At 47.8% G+C, this 14,926-nt stretch overlaps 1 pseudogene; it reads right to left on the minus strand.

Moving 5' to 3' along the window:
• Positions 1-423: 423 nt before the first annotated feature.
• The window catches only part of LOC147115109 (uncharacterized), a 143,823-nt pseudogene continuing 129,320 nt past the window's right edge, over positions 424-14,926 (minus strand).

Raw genomic sequence — 14,926 nt, forward strand, 5'->3', positions numbered from 1 at the left:
GTGGCATGAATGTTGCCTGCCACTTACCAGCTCAAGCCTGGATGTTGTCCAGGTCTTACTGCATGTGGGCACAGACTGCTTCATTATCTGAGGAGTTGCAAATGGCACTGAACACTGGGCAATCATCAGCGAACATCCCCACTTCTGACCTTATAATGGAGCAAAAGTGATTGATGAAGCAGCTGAAGATGGTTGGGCCTAGGACACTGCCCTGAGGAACTCCTGCCACGATATCCTGGGAGCTGAGGTGATTGGCCTCCATCAACCACAACCATCTTCCTTTGTGCTAGGTATGACTCCAGCCAGTGAAGAGTTTCCCCCTGATTCCCATTGACTTCAATTTTACTAGGGCTCCTTGATGCCACACTCGGTCAAATGCTGCCTCATTGCCAAGAGCAGTCACTCTCACCTCACCTCTGGAATTCAGCTCTTTTGTCCACGTTTGGACCAAGGCTGCAATGAGGTCTGGAGCTGATTGGTTCTGGCAGAACCCAAACTGAGCATCGGTGAGAAGGTTCTTGGTGAGTAAGTGTCGCTTAATAGCACTGTCAACGACACCTTCCATCACTTTGCTGATGATTGAGAGTAGGCAGATGGGCTGGTAATTGGCCGGATTGGATTTGTCCTCCTTTTTTGGACAGGACATAAATGGGCAATTTTCCACTTTGTCGGGTAGATGCCAGTGTTGTAGTTGTACTGGAACAGCTTGGCTAGAGGTGCAGCTAGTTCTGGAGCACAAGTCTTCAGCACGACAGCTGGGATGTTGTCAGGGCCCATAGCCTTTGCTGTATCCAGTGCGCACAGCCGTTTCCTGATATCACATGAATTGAATCGAGTTGGTTGAAGACTTGCATCTGTGATGGTGGGGACCTCAGGTGGAGGCTGAGATGGATCATCCGTTTGGCACTTCTGGCTGAAGATGTTTGCAAATGCTTCAGCATTGTCTTTTGCACTCACGTGCTAGGATCCACCATCATTGAGGATGGGGATATTCATGGAGCCTCCTCCTCGTTGTTTAATGGCCCACCACCATTCATGACCGGATGTGGCAGGACTACAGAGCCTTGATCTTATCCATTTGTTGTGGGATTGCTTAGCTCTGTCTCTGCTCCAAGTCCCAGCAAGTCACATTTCAGAGCTGAATGGGACTTAAAACTGCATCTGCCCCTACTAGGACAGTGAGCAGCAACAGTCAGCACTACTACAATGGTGTTTGCATCAAAGCAGAGCACTTAATCTAACTGATTAATGTATTCATGATGCACTCTTCTGTGAAACATGAATTATTCATGTACTTTTTAATGTAACTAATGTTCCTTTACCTAAATCATAGTGCGATTAAACAAATTAACATAATTAACAAGACCCATTTTACTTTCCATACTAAGTGTTCACATTTAATTGTCACTATTGGAGTACCTAATCATTGTTTCTGTAAAAGGCCCTGAACTTGACCCAGAACCAAATACATGTGTCCTCCAATTACTCCATCCATGCCCTAATGTTCCAAGCAGCGGTGTATGAGGGAGATTTTGGAGAGTGGAACTAAAGGCTGCCCACTGTCACTGTTCTCAAATTGCTTTGTTCACTGTCCTCCCAATGTTAATGAAATTTCTAAAAGTAAAAAAGGGCCAATGGGACAGTCGGCATTTTTCTGCCAATTAGATGTAAGCCCCCACTTAAAACATTAGAAGGCCAGGATAACCCAGTTTTGCCGGCTCCGCATCATGTTTTGGTGGGTTGGGGGTGGGGGGGGTGGGAGCTGGGGTTTGCTAGAGTTATGCCAGGGGACTTGGAGAACCACCGTGGGATTTCAGGATCTCTGTTTCTCTCCTCCCCCTGACATTTTCTTTACTGGAATGCCTTTTAATTCCACATTTTCTTCCACATCTGCTAATATTAACCTTCGTTATTTTTAGGTAGGAAGAACAAACCGTGATAAGCTAAGAGTCAGAGGGTTATGATGTCTGAATAAGTATCTGGGTAAAAAGAGCTCCTAACCCATTTGCGTTTCTAAAATTGTCCGACTTTGGTTTGCTGGTGCAGTACTGGAATCAGATAGCTTTTTCTAATCCCAACCCTTTCTTTGGGAGGTATATTACCCATTGATCTGTCCCTCCTTTTTGGTGCATTCTGCTCTCACCAGGCCATGTGAAAGCAGACTGAGATTGACTATAGTTATTGACCATCTGCATTTGGTGTAGTCAGCCCATTCTTTCGACCTTGCAAAGTGGCTCTAAAACAGCGTTTCTGGCTCTGCTGAGCTATTGCTGCCTCTTCTACAATGGCCCGGAATTTGCAGCCAGCGGCGAAGCGAAGCAAAGGCGTTCACCGCTGGCCCTGGAGTAAGCTTCGCACAAAGCTCTCGCAATCTCTGTGTCAAGAATTTTGGGTTTACCAACATTCAATTCAAATCAAAGGAGTATAGTGGGGGATCCCTTAGTGCGAGCTGCTGTGATGTCAACAGGCTGTCTAAGCAGCCAATCAAAAGGCAGAATTCTCACAGACAGCATACCAGGAAGTGAGAAAGCTTTTAAAATTTAAAAATGTTGCAGAGAACAAAAAAAATGGGCTCTCACATGGGGAAAAGGCAAACCTGAAATAAAGATGAACAAACTTGTTAAAAAAAATTAAATCTTTTTAAAAGTTTCTTAAAATTTTTTATTTTTATTAAAATGGACAAATTTCAAACTGCACAAAATTAAAATTAGTTTTCTAGGCCCATAACATAGAAATATAGAAAAATAGAAGCAGGAATAGGCCATTCGGCCCTTCGAGCCTGCTCCGCCATTCAATATGATCATGGCTGATCCTCTATCTCAATACCATATTCTCGCTCTCTCCCCATACCCCTTGATGCCTTTTGTGTCTGGAAATCTATCTATCTCCTTCTTAAATATATTCAGTGACTTGGTCTCCATAGCCTTCTGTGGTAGAGAATTCCACAGGTTCATCACCCTCTGAGTGAAGAAATTTCTCCTCATCTCAGTCCTAAATGTCCTACCCCGTATCCTGAGACTATGACCCTTCATTCTAGACCCCCCAGCCAGGGGAAACATTCTCCCTGCATCCAGTCTGTCTAGTCCTGTCAGAATTTTATATGTTTCAATGAGATCCCTTCTCATTCTTCTAAACTCTAGTGAATACAGGCCTAGTCGACCCAATCTCTCCTCATACGACAATCCTGCCATCTCAGGAATCAGTCTGGTGAACCTTCGCTGCACTCCCTCTATGGCAAGTATATCCTTTCTTAGGTAAGGAGACCAAAACTGCACACAATACTCCAGGTGTGGTCTCACCAAGGCCCTGTAGGACATCCTTGCTCCTGAACTCAAATTCTCTTGTAATGAAGGCCAACATACCATTTGCCTTCCTAACTGCTTGCTGCACCTGCATGTTTGCTTTCAGTGACTGGTGTACAAGGACACCTAGGTCCCTCTATACATCAACATTTCCCAATCTATCACCATTTAAATAATACTCTGCCTTTCTGTTTTTCCTACCGAAGTGGATAATTTTACATTTATCCACGTTATACTGCATCTGCCATGTATTTTCCCACTCACTCAACTTGTCTAAATCACCTTGAAGCCTCTTTGCATCCTCCTCACAACCCACAATCCCACCTTGTTTTGTGTCGTCAGCAAACTTGAAAATATTACATTTGGTTCCCTCATCCAAATCATTGATATATATTATGAATAGCTGGGGCCCAAGCACTGATCCCTGCGGTACCCGACTAGTCACTGCCTGCCACCCCAAAAAAGACCCATTTATTCCTATTATCTGTTTCCTGTCTGTTAACCAATTTTCAATCCATGCCAGTATATTACCCCCAATCCTATGTGCTTTAATTTTGCACACTAACCTCTTATGTGGGACTTTATCAAAGGCCTTCTGAAAATCCAAATACACCACATCCACTGGTTCTCCCTTGTCTATTCTACCAGTTGCATCCTCAAGAAACTCCAGTAGGTTTGTCAAACACGATTTCCCTTTCATAAATCCATGTTGACTTTGTCTAATCCCGTTGATATTTTCTAAGTGTCCTGTTTTCACATCCTTTATAATAGACTCTAGCATTTTTCCTGCTAGTTAGACATGTTAGGCTAACCTGTCTGTCGTTCCCTGTTTTCTCTCTCCCTCCTTTTTTAAATAGTGGGGTTACATTTGCTACCCTCCAATCTGCAGGAACTGTTCCATAATCTATAGAATTTTGGAAGATGACAAATGATGCATCCACTATTTCCATGGCTACCTCTTTTAGCACTCTGGGATGCAGATTATCAGGCCCTGGGGATTTATCAGCTTTCAGTCCCATTAATTTCTCCAGCACTATTTTTTTACTAATATTCATTTCCTTTAATTCCTCCTTCTCACTAGACCCTTGGTTCCTTCTGGGAAGTTACATAGATACATAGATACATAGAAGATAGGAGCAGGAGTAGGCCATTCGGCCCTTCGTGCCTGCTCCGCCATTCGATGAGATCATGGCTGATCCTTTAATTCAGTATCCCGTCCCCGCCTTCTCTCCGTAACCCTTAACCCCTTTTGCCCGTAGAAATATATCTAATTCCCTCTTAAATATATTTAATGAGCTGGCGTACACTGCCCTCTGTGGCAATGAGTTCCACAGGTTCACCACTCTCTGAGTGAAGAAATTCCCCCTCATCTCTGTCCTAAATGGTTTAGCCCTTATCCTTAAATTATGTCCTCTAGTTCTGTTCTCACCCGCCAAGGGAAACATTCCTTCTGCATCCAGTCTGTCTAGACCTGTCAGAATTTTATACACTTCTATGAGGTCCCCTCTCAATCTTCTAAACTCCAGTGTTTATTTGTGTTCTCTTCCGTGAAGACAGAACCAAAGTATTTGTTTAATTGCGAAGCCATTTCCTTGTTCCCCATTATAATTTCTCCCGTTTCTGACTGTAAGGGACCTACATTTGTCTTCACTAATCTTTTTCTTTTTACATACTTGTAGAAGCTTTTACAGTCTGCTTTTATGTTCCTTGCAAGTTTACTCTCATATTCTATTTTTCCCCTCTTAATCAATCTCTTGGTCCTGTTTTGCTGAACTCTAAATTGCTCCCAATCCTCAGGCTTGCTACTTTTTCTGGCAACTTTATATGACTCCTCTTTGGATCTAATACTATCCTTAATTTCTTTTGTTAGCCATGATTGGGCCACTTTTCCTTTTGTCTTTTTGCGCCAGAAAGGAATCTATAACTGTTGCAATTCATGCATTCGTTCCTTAAATGTTAGCCATTGCCTATCCACCGTCATGCCTTTTAACGAAGCTCCCCAATCTATCATAGCCAACTCACTCCTCATACATTCGTAGTTTCCTTTGTTTAGACTTAGGACCCTAGTTTCGGATTGGACTTCTTCACTTTCCATCTTAATGAAGAATTCTATCCTGTTATGGTCAATCTTCCCTAAAGGACCCCACACAACAAGATTATTAATTAACCCCTCCTCATTGCACAATACCCAATCTAGGATAGCCTGTTCCCTAGTTGGCTCCTCAACGTATTGGTCTAAAAAACCATCTCGTACACACTCCAATAATTCATCCTCCACAGTATTATTGCTAATTTGGTTTGGCCAGTCTATATGTAGATTAAAGTCACCCATGATTACTATAGTACCCTTGTTACATGCATCTCTAATTTCCAGTTTGATGCCATCCCCTACATTACCACTACTATTTGGAGGCCTATAGACAACTCCCACCAATGTTTTCTGCCACTTGGTGCTTCTTCGCTCCACCCAGACTGATTCTACATCTTGATTTTCTGACCCAATATCCTTTCTCACTATTGCTCTGATTTCGTCCTTTACTAACAATGCCACCCCACCTCCTTTTCCTTTATGCCTGTCATTCATAAATATCGAATATCCTTGGATATTCAGCTCCCAGCCTTGGTCACCCTGCAGCCATGTCTCCGTAATCGCAATTATATCATATCCGTTTACATCTATTTGCACTGTTAATTCATCTACCTTATTACAAATGCTTCATGCATTCAGATACAGTGCCTTTAGATTTGGCTTTTTAACATTTTTAGACATCTTAGCATATTTTTGTACTATGGCCCTGTTTGTTTTCTTACCATTTTTTCTTACCCGGACGCTATTTGTTAGTGCACTCCTTTGTTTGTACACTGTGTCCCTTCCTGACACAATCTGGTTATCCTTACCCCAATCACTTTCCTGCACTGCTTCCTTGCCTTTTCTCTTTAACATTCTAGATTTCTTTCCACTGGGACCCTCCCCTCCCTTATTTAGTTTGAAGCCCTATCTACCTCCCTAGTTATTCGATTCGCTAGAACTCTGGTCCGAGCATGGCTCAGGTGTAGTCCGTCCCAACAGAACAGCTCTCTCTTTCCCCAGTACTGGCGCCAGTGCCCCACGAATCGAAACCCACTTCTCCCACACCAATCTTAGAGCCAGGCATTCATCTCCCTGATCTGATTGACTATGCCAATTTGGGTCCGGTAATAATCCAGAGATTATGACCTTTGTGGTTCTGCTTTTTAAGTTAGTCCCTAGCTGCTCAAACTCTCTCAGCAGAACCCCTTTCTTTGTCCTACCTATGTCGTTGGTACCTACGTGGACCACAACAACTGGATCCTCCCCCTCCCACTCCAAGTTCTTCTCCAGCACGAAGGAGATGTCCTTTACCCTGGCACCAGGTAGGCAATATAGCCTTCGGGACTCATGCTCCTGGCTGCAGAGAACAGTGTCTATCCCCCTAACGATATTGCCGCCTACTGCAATCACCTTCCTTTTTACTCCCCCCACTTGAATGGCTTCCTGTACCACGGTGCCGTGATCAGTTTGCTCATCCTCCCCGCAGTCCCCGCACTTGTCCACAAGGGTTGCAAGAACCTCGAATCTATTGGACAAGTGCAGGGACTGAGGTTCCTGCAATACTACCTCCTGGATCCCCATACCTGCCTCACTCGCAGTCACACTCTCCTGTCCCTGACCATGTGTCAATTCTAAAGTATTTAATCTCAGGGGTGTGGCTGCCTCTTGAAGCAAAAGGTCTAGGTAACTTTCTCCCTCCCTGATGTCTCACAATGTCTGCAGCTTGGACTCCAGCTCCTCAACTCGGAGCTGAAGTCCCTTGAGCCGCAGACACTTACCACAGATGAAGTCACCCTGGACAAAAATGTCCACAAGCTCCCACATATTGCAGCAGCAACACATCTCCTGTTCTCCCATTATTTTGTTTATTTAATTAATTAGTTTAGTGTTAAATTATTTACCTCGTTTAGTTTATTAAATTAATTAAATTAAGTTTAGTTTTAATAATTTAGTTATAGGTTATATGTTAGCTTAAAACTTAGCCCACAATAACTACCAATCACATAGCTGGCTTACCTGTGACGTCACACTGCCATTTTCTCTTGTTGATGCAGGTCTGCTGTTGCTTTTATCCCTGCTCTCGGGCCTCGGTCTGCTCCCGCTCAGGTCCACCGCTGCTCTGCAGGAGAAGTTAGGAAAAGCAAGCACCTCCTTCCCCCACTTCACCGGACTCCCACACTTACCAAACTCCCAGTTGTTCACTCTGTGCTCACTGCACTCTGTGCTCGATGCACTCATAGACCCCTGTGTTTATACTGATTGTGACTCAGATGAGTCAGCACTGCTCTGCTACTGTTTCAGGAACCAGTTTAATCCAGTTAGCTAATTAACTAACTACAGCAGCTCTCCAGCAAGAGAGCTTGCTTGTTTGTCTCTGCTTAAGCCTGAAGAAACATAAAAATTTAAAGTTTAAATTTAGCTTAAACTGTTGATCTTACTTAAGAGCTACTAGCAATTAACACTAGATTTTCAAAAAGATTAAAATATTTGTTTAGCAGTAATAACGCTGTCAAACCCCCAGTTACAGCCAATTCCTGTGGGTCTAACTTTTAGTGGGGGATTTAACAACGTAATTACTGCGGAAGAGTCGGGATTTTCATCAGTTTCCCTGATTTGAGAGATTTCACTGATTGCCAGCTCTGTGGGGGAGGGGGGAGAGGGCGTGGGTGCACAGTGCAGCCTGTGGAGGAGCAGTAAATGACAGACCGCAATTCCAAGAGCAGGGAGGTTATGCTTGAACTATATAAAACACTCGTTAGGCCGCAGCTGGAATACTGCATATAGTTCTGGTCACCACATTACAGGAAGGATGTGATTGCAGAGGAGATTTACGACGATGTTACCTGGGCTGGGAAATTTTAACTATGAGGGAAGATTGGATAGGCTGGGGTTGTTTTCTTTGGAACAGAGCTGAGGAGAGACCTAATTGAGGTGTATAAAATTATGAGGGACCTAGACAGAGTGGATAGGAAGGACCTATTCCTCTTAGCAGAAGGGTCAATAGCCAGGGGGCACAGATTTAAAGTAATTGGTCGGAGGTTTAGAGGGGACTTGAGGAGACATTTTTGGGGGGGATCTGGAACTCACTGCCTGAAAGGGTGGTGGAGGCGGAGACCCTCATCACATTTAGAAAGTACTTGGATATGCACGTGAATTGCCATAACCTACAAGGCTACGGACCAAGTGCTGGAAAGTGGGATTAGGGTAATTAGCTCTTTGTCAGCCAGCGCGGACAAGATGGGCCGAATGGCCTCCTTCTGTGCTGTAAATTTCAATGATTCTATGATTTCAAGATTTCCACATTAGGCTGCGCCTGCAGCAAATCCCGAAGTTGTGGTCAGTTTCAAAGATGGAATGATGGCGAACACTGCCAGTTCGCCATCATCTGGACCACAGATTGTTTTTGGAACTGCCATGCCAAGAGAGCGAAGAGGGGTTGGCAGGCTTGTTGGATCTAGTCCAATCCAGTTAGATTGAGTGCTTGTCCTAAAATAAACCACAATGGCCCTATTTGATGATATAATGCTCAAATGTGCTTGTTGTATTGCTGGTTTACACAGCTTCAGATAACGATCAGTGGCTGCAAGTTAGATTTTTTTTTAATATTTAGCAAACAACAAGAATAATAAACTCATGAGTCTCTGAGAACAATCTCACAGTCCACAAAATGAAAGATTTTACCAACACATCCAATTCATCCAGAGCTGGATTTTGTTCCACCATTTCACCATCTCGGTAATTCTGTGATAAATTCATTGCTATGCCACGATTAACAGTTAAATTCAAAACAGAGGTGAAAAAAGAGGCTACCAGCCTCATTACAATATTTAAATTAAGGTAACGTCCCCTGGGAGCAGGTTGGTCGCACAACCCCCGTCCCGCCTCTGGCAGAACCGGAAGTGGGCGGGTTGGAGGCGGAATCAGGTCAGGAATCCCACTTTTAACAATTTAACTGCCCCCACGCTCCAAACCCACCCATTTTTTTAGGGGAAATTTGCGGCCGAGGTCGGCTTCCTTTCCGCATGTATACTGATGACACTCAGGCCTAATAGAGGTCTTAAATATTATAAAGGGGTTTGACAGGGTAGAAATAGAGAAGATGTTTCCACTTGCGGGGGAGTTCAAAACTAGGGGACATAAATATAAGATAGTCGCTAATAAACCCAATAAGGAATTCACGAGAAACTTCTTTACTCAGAAAATAGTTAGAATGTGGAACTTGCTACCACACGGAGTGATTGAGGAGAATGGCATAGATGCATTTAAGCTAGATAAGTACATGACGGAGAAAGGAATTGAAAGATATGCTGATAGGGTTAGATGAAGTAGGATGGGAGGAGGCTCGTGTGGAGCATAAACACTGGCACAGACCTGTGGGGCCGAATGGTCTATTTCTGGGCTGTAAATTCTTTGTAACCCCTTCACTGGTGATGGAGGCTGCAGCCGCCAGTGGACTGAAGTGGGTGTACAGTACACATGTCGCAGGAATGGAGAGCTCAGAGGATGATGATCATGCTGGAGAGGGTTACAGAGATATGGGGGGGGGTGTGGTGGGCAAGAATGCAGAAGGATTTAAACACAAGGATCAGAATTTTAAATTTCAGCTGTTGAGTCCAGGTAGGTTTGGGGTGATGAATGAATGGGCTTGGCATGGGATAGGATATGGTTTGCAGAACTTTGGATGAGCTGAAGTTTATGGAGGATGGGAGCCCAGCTAGGAGAACATTAGAATAGTTAGGTCTGTTGGATGGGTGCTGGTTTCAGTAACAAATGTGCTGAGGCAGGGGCAAAGGAGGGAGATGTTACAGTGGTGCTTCTCCAACATCCAGCCTTGGATGAGCCACAATTTCCTCCAACTAAACACTGGCGAGATTGAAGCTATCAGCCCCCACCACAATCTCTATACGCGCACCACAGATTCCATCCCCTTGTCTCAAACTGAACCAGACACTTCAGCTGTGATTTTGCTGACCTCGGCGGGTCCATAGCAGGCAGCACGGTGGCATAGTGGTTAGCACTGTTGCCTCACAGCGCCAGGGACCCGGGTTCAAATCCGGCCTCGGGTGACTGTCTGTGTGGAGTTTGCACATTCTCCCCGTGTTTGCGTGGGTTTTCTCCGGGTGCTCCGGTTTCCTCCACAGTCCAAAGATGTGCGGGTTAGGTTGATTGGCTGTGATAAATTGACCCTTAGTGTTAGGGGGATTAAATATGTGGGGTTACGGGGATAGGGTGGGATATGTGTTGGTGTAGGGGTTACGGGGATTGGGTGGGATATGTGTCGGTGCAGGCTCGATGGGCCGAAATGGCCCCTATCTGCACTGTGGGGTTTCTGTGATTCTGTGATTCTGTGATGTCGGTGGCGGGTCCCGGCCCTGCTGCTGTCGCCATCCCATTCTGTAAAATGAATTTCCCTTGATTGGGCTTGTTAAGCCTGCCCAGCGCGTTCCCTGGCCAAATTAGAGGAAGCGGGTCTGGTGACGTCATTTCATGACGTGTCATCAGCCGGCTTCGTTAAAGGGACCATGTCCAAATTAATTTTGACATTTGTGCTGTCAGTGTTCTACAGCATTGAGGTGCTGCAAACATTGACAATGACTGCACAAAGGCACAGGGCTGCACCCAGGCTCTCCCATGACTCCCTCCATATGATTATGGAGGGAGTCACAGCACACAGGGAGGTCCTCTTCCCTTCCCATGGACGGAAAAGACTCCCCAGGAGATCAACAAAGCCTGGTTGCACATATCGAGAAGGGCACAAGCAGGGATGTGGTCAGGAGGACCTGGGTGCAGTGCCGCAAACGTTTCAATGATCTCAGTAGATAATGAAATGTTAGTACAAAGTTACGCTCAACCTCATCCTGCTGTGCCTCTCATCACATCCCCATCTCTCTGCATTCCCTACCCTACTCCTGCACATCCTTACTCACACTAACTTACCTTGGACCTCCACCCATCCCTCTCTCCCTATCTATATTATCACATCCCCATCTCACTAGCCACACCTCACACTCACCATTATCCTAGTGCAATCACACCTACTAACAACACACAATGGTAGACACTTGGGTGTTTTATGCAATGTTCATGTAAAGTTTCTGTTAATGTGGTGTCAAACATTGAAACCTTTATTTTCAACACTTTGCGTTCTTGGACAGATTTGTGTGCACCTTTGGAAGTGGCTTAGTGAGTTGCAGTGAATGGTGAAACATAACGGTACCCCCGCAATAGTGATGAGTGTGAAAGGAATGGCTTGGGTATTGTAGGGATGTTTTATGGTGTTGGTGTGGGGTGGTGCCAACCTGATGCATCATGTGGCAGCCAGGGTGTACAGCATCAAGTGAATTAAATCTGGCCATGAGCAGGCCATCCCTGACCTCCTGGGCAGCAATGTGGTCGGGTGCTGATGCCCTCTGTCCTGTGCAACACCAGTTGATTGCGGAGAAGGTTGGTGTTGTTGTTGGTGCTGCTGATGTGCCTGGTGCTACTCGTGTTGGGGCTGATTGTGTGGGATTCTGAGGACCAAGGTGAGAGAGTATAAAGGGCATCCATGCTGATGGAATAGATGGCAGATGAAGTAGAGATGACAGAGCGATCTGTCAATGGTGAGAGAGGTAATGAGGTCAAACTGGAAGGAGACTTGTGTAAGGGAATATATCTATACATATAAAAGACCTCTTCTGTCTGTCTGGATGTCTGTCTGGATGTCTGTCTGTCTGTCCGTCCATTCTCTATACGTTTGAAAGTTATAGAGCGTACCGACGCGCGCGGTCACGTCAAAAGAAAGCTTGCGATTCCGGAGCGGTGATAGGCGTATTTACGTTTCGGCCGGACAAAAATCGCGCCCGCGGTATCCAAAAAACGTTCAGCGTTCCGCTCATTAGCATCTCATTAGCGACCGTGTGATGTCGAGGTCGACCAATCGTACGGCGGGTTCCTGGCGCGTGCCATCCTACAGTTGAGTGTCGAGTGACTCGACGATTGACCAATCCTACGCTTCGGTGACCTGACCGGTCGACCAATCGGTGCGTGTGTGGGCGGGCCTTATCCTTCTGAACCGAGGTGAGTGGCCGCCATCTTGATTTTTCACGATTTTTTTCCCACACTTTCAGTGTGTTAGGGAACTAAGGTAAATATTTGAATTGTGTGTTAGGGAATTAATTAACAATTTATTTGAGTTTTTATATTGTGTTTAGCAACCCCCCCCCATCCTCCTCACCCTCGCGCAGGGGGACTCGGGGCTGCTCTCCAGGCCCGCTGCAGGCAGGCCTGAAGCTCAAAAAATTTCTCTCTCTCTCTCTCTTCCTCTCTCTCTCTCCTTCTCCTCTTCCCTCTCTCTCCCTTCTCCTCTTCCCGCTCTCTCCTTCTCCTCTTCCCTCTCTGTCTCTCTCTACTTCCCCCTCTCAGGTTTGACGGGGCCAGAGCGCGGGCAGGCCACCCGAAGTGAGCAGCTCGCTAACGGCCACCAGCCCGTGGGGTTTCCCCTGCCTACTCCCCGCGGGCCACCTCACGCCGCTGGCACTGACCGCGCCTGCGCCGCCCGCGAGAGCCCGCTCTGGCTTTTTTTAAAAACGGCTGTCCCCGATCTCAATCGGACACGGGAGTCTGCCAACCGGGTCCAAAGGCCCGCCTTGTTCACCAGCAGGTGCTACCGAGGTGAGTCCGGTTGGGTGTGAGGGGGGGGGGGAGTGTGAGGGGGGGGAGGAGTGTGAGGGGGGGGGGAGTGTGAGAGAGAGGGGGGGGAGTGTGAGGGAGAGGGGGGAGTGTGAGGGGGGAGGGAGAGGGGGGAGTGTGAGGGAGAGGGAGGGAGTGTGAGGGAGAGGGGGGGAGTGTGAGGGGGAGGGGGAGAGTGTGAGGGAGAGGGGGGGAGAGTGTGAGGGGGGAGAGTGTGAGGGAGAGGGGGGAGAGTGTGAGGGAGAGGGGGGGAGAGTGTGAGGGAGGGGGGGAGAGTGTGAGGGAGGGGGGGGAGTGTGAGGGAGAGGGGGGGATTGTGAGGGAGAGGAGGGGGGGATTGTGAGGGAGAGGAGGGGGGCGATGTGTGAGGGAGAGGAGGGGGGGGAGTGTGAGGGGGGGGAGGAGTGTGAGGGAGGGGGGGAGGAGTGTGAGGGGAGGGGGGGAGGAGTGTAAGGGTTGGGGGGGGAGTGCTCTCTCTCCCCCCCAGTCGCTATCTCTCCCCCCCCCCAGTCGCTCTCTCTCCCCCCCAGTCGCTCTCTCTCCCCCCCACAGTCCGCTCTCTCTCCCCCCCAGTTCGCTCTCTCTCCCTCCCAGTCGCGCTCTCTCTTTTCCCCCCCCAGTCACGCTCTCTCTTTCTCCGCCCCAGTCGCTCGCATCTTTTCCCCCCCCAGTCGCCTCTCTCTTTTCCCCCCAGTCGCTCTCTCTTTTCCCCCCCAGTCGCTCTCTCTTTTCCCCCCAAGTCGCTCTCTCTTTCCCCCCAGTCGCTCTCTCTTTTCCCCCCCAGTCGCTCTCTCTTTTCCCCCCAGTCACTCGCTCTTTTCCCCCCCAGTCGCTCTCTCTTTCCCCCCCAGTCGCTCTCTCTTTCCCCTCCCAGTCGCTCTCTCTTTCCCCCCAGTCGCTCTCTCCCCCCCACAGTCGCTCTCTCTCCCCCACACAGTCGCTCTCTCTCCCCCCCACAGTCGCTCTCTCTCCCCCCCCACAGTCGCTCTCTCTCCCCCCCACAGTCGCTCTCTCTCTCCCCCAAGTCGCTCTCTCTTCCCCCCCAGTCGCTCTCTCTTCCCCCCGTCGCTCTCTCTTCCCCCCCAGTTGCACTCTTTTCCCCCCAGTCACTCTCTCTTCCCCCCCCAGTCGCTCTCTCTCTCTCTCTCTCTGTCTCCCAGTCTCTCTATCTCTCTCTCTCCCCAGTCTCTCTCTCCTTCCCCGTCTTCTCTCCCCCAGTCTCTCTCTCCCTTCCCCTGTCTCTCTCCCCCAGTCTCTCTCTCTCTCTCCCGTCTCTCTCCCCCAGTCTCTCTCTCTCCCCCAGTCTCTCTCTCTCTCTCTTTCTCTCCCCCATCTCTCCTCTCTCTCTCCCCCAGTCTCCCTCTCTCCCCCCTCAGTCGCTCTCTCTCTCCCCCCTCAGTCTCTCTCTCTCTATCTCCCCAGTCTCTCCCTCTCTCTCCACATCTCTCTCTCTCTCCCCTCAGTCGCTCTCTCTCTCCCCCTCAGTCTCTCTCTCTCACCCCCTCAGTCCTCTCTCTCTCTCTCTCTCTATCTCCCCATTCTCTCTCTCACTCCCCAGTCTCTCCTCTCTCTCCCCCAATCTCTCTCTCACACACTCCCAATCTCTCTCTCACACTCCCAATCTCTCTCTCTCTCTCACTCCCAATCTCTCTCTCTCTCTCACACTCCCAATCTCTCTCTCTCACAGTCCGAATCTCTCTCTCTCTCACACTCCCAATCTCTCTCTCTCATGCTCCCAATCTCTCTCTCTCTCACACTCCCAATCTCCTCTCTCTCACACTCCCAATCTCTCTCTCTCACACTCCCAGTCTCTCTCTCTCACACACTCCAATCTCTCTCTCTCACACACTCCCAATCTCTCTCTCTCTCACACTCCCAATCT

This window comes from Somniosus microcephalus, chromosome 7 (assembly GCF_052327205.1).
Source record: "Somniosus microcephalus isolate GS21.2 chromosome 7, FLI_Smic_1.0, whole genome shotgun sequence".
NCBI classification, from domain to species: Eukaryota; Metazoa; Chordata; class Chondrichthyes; order Squaliformes; family Somniosidae; genus Somniosus; species Somniosus microcephalus.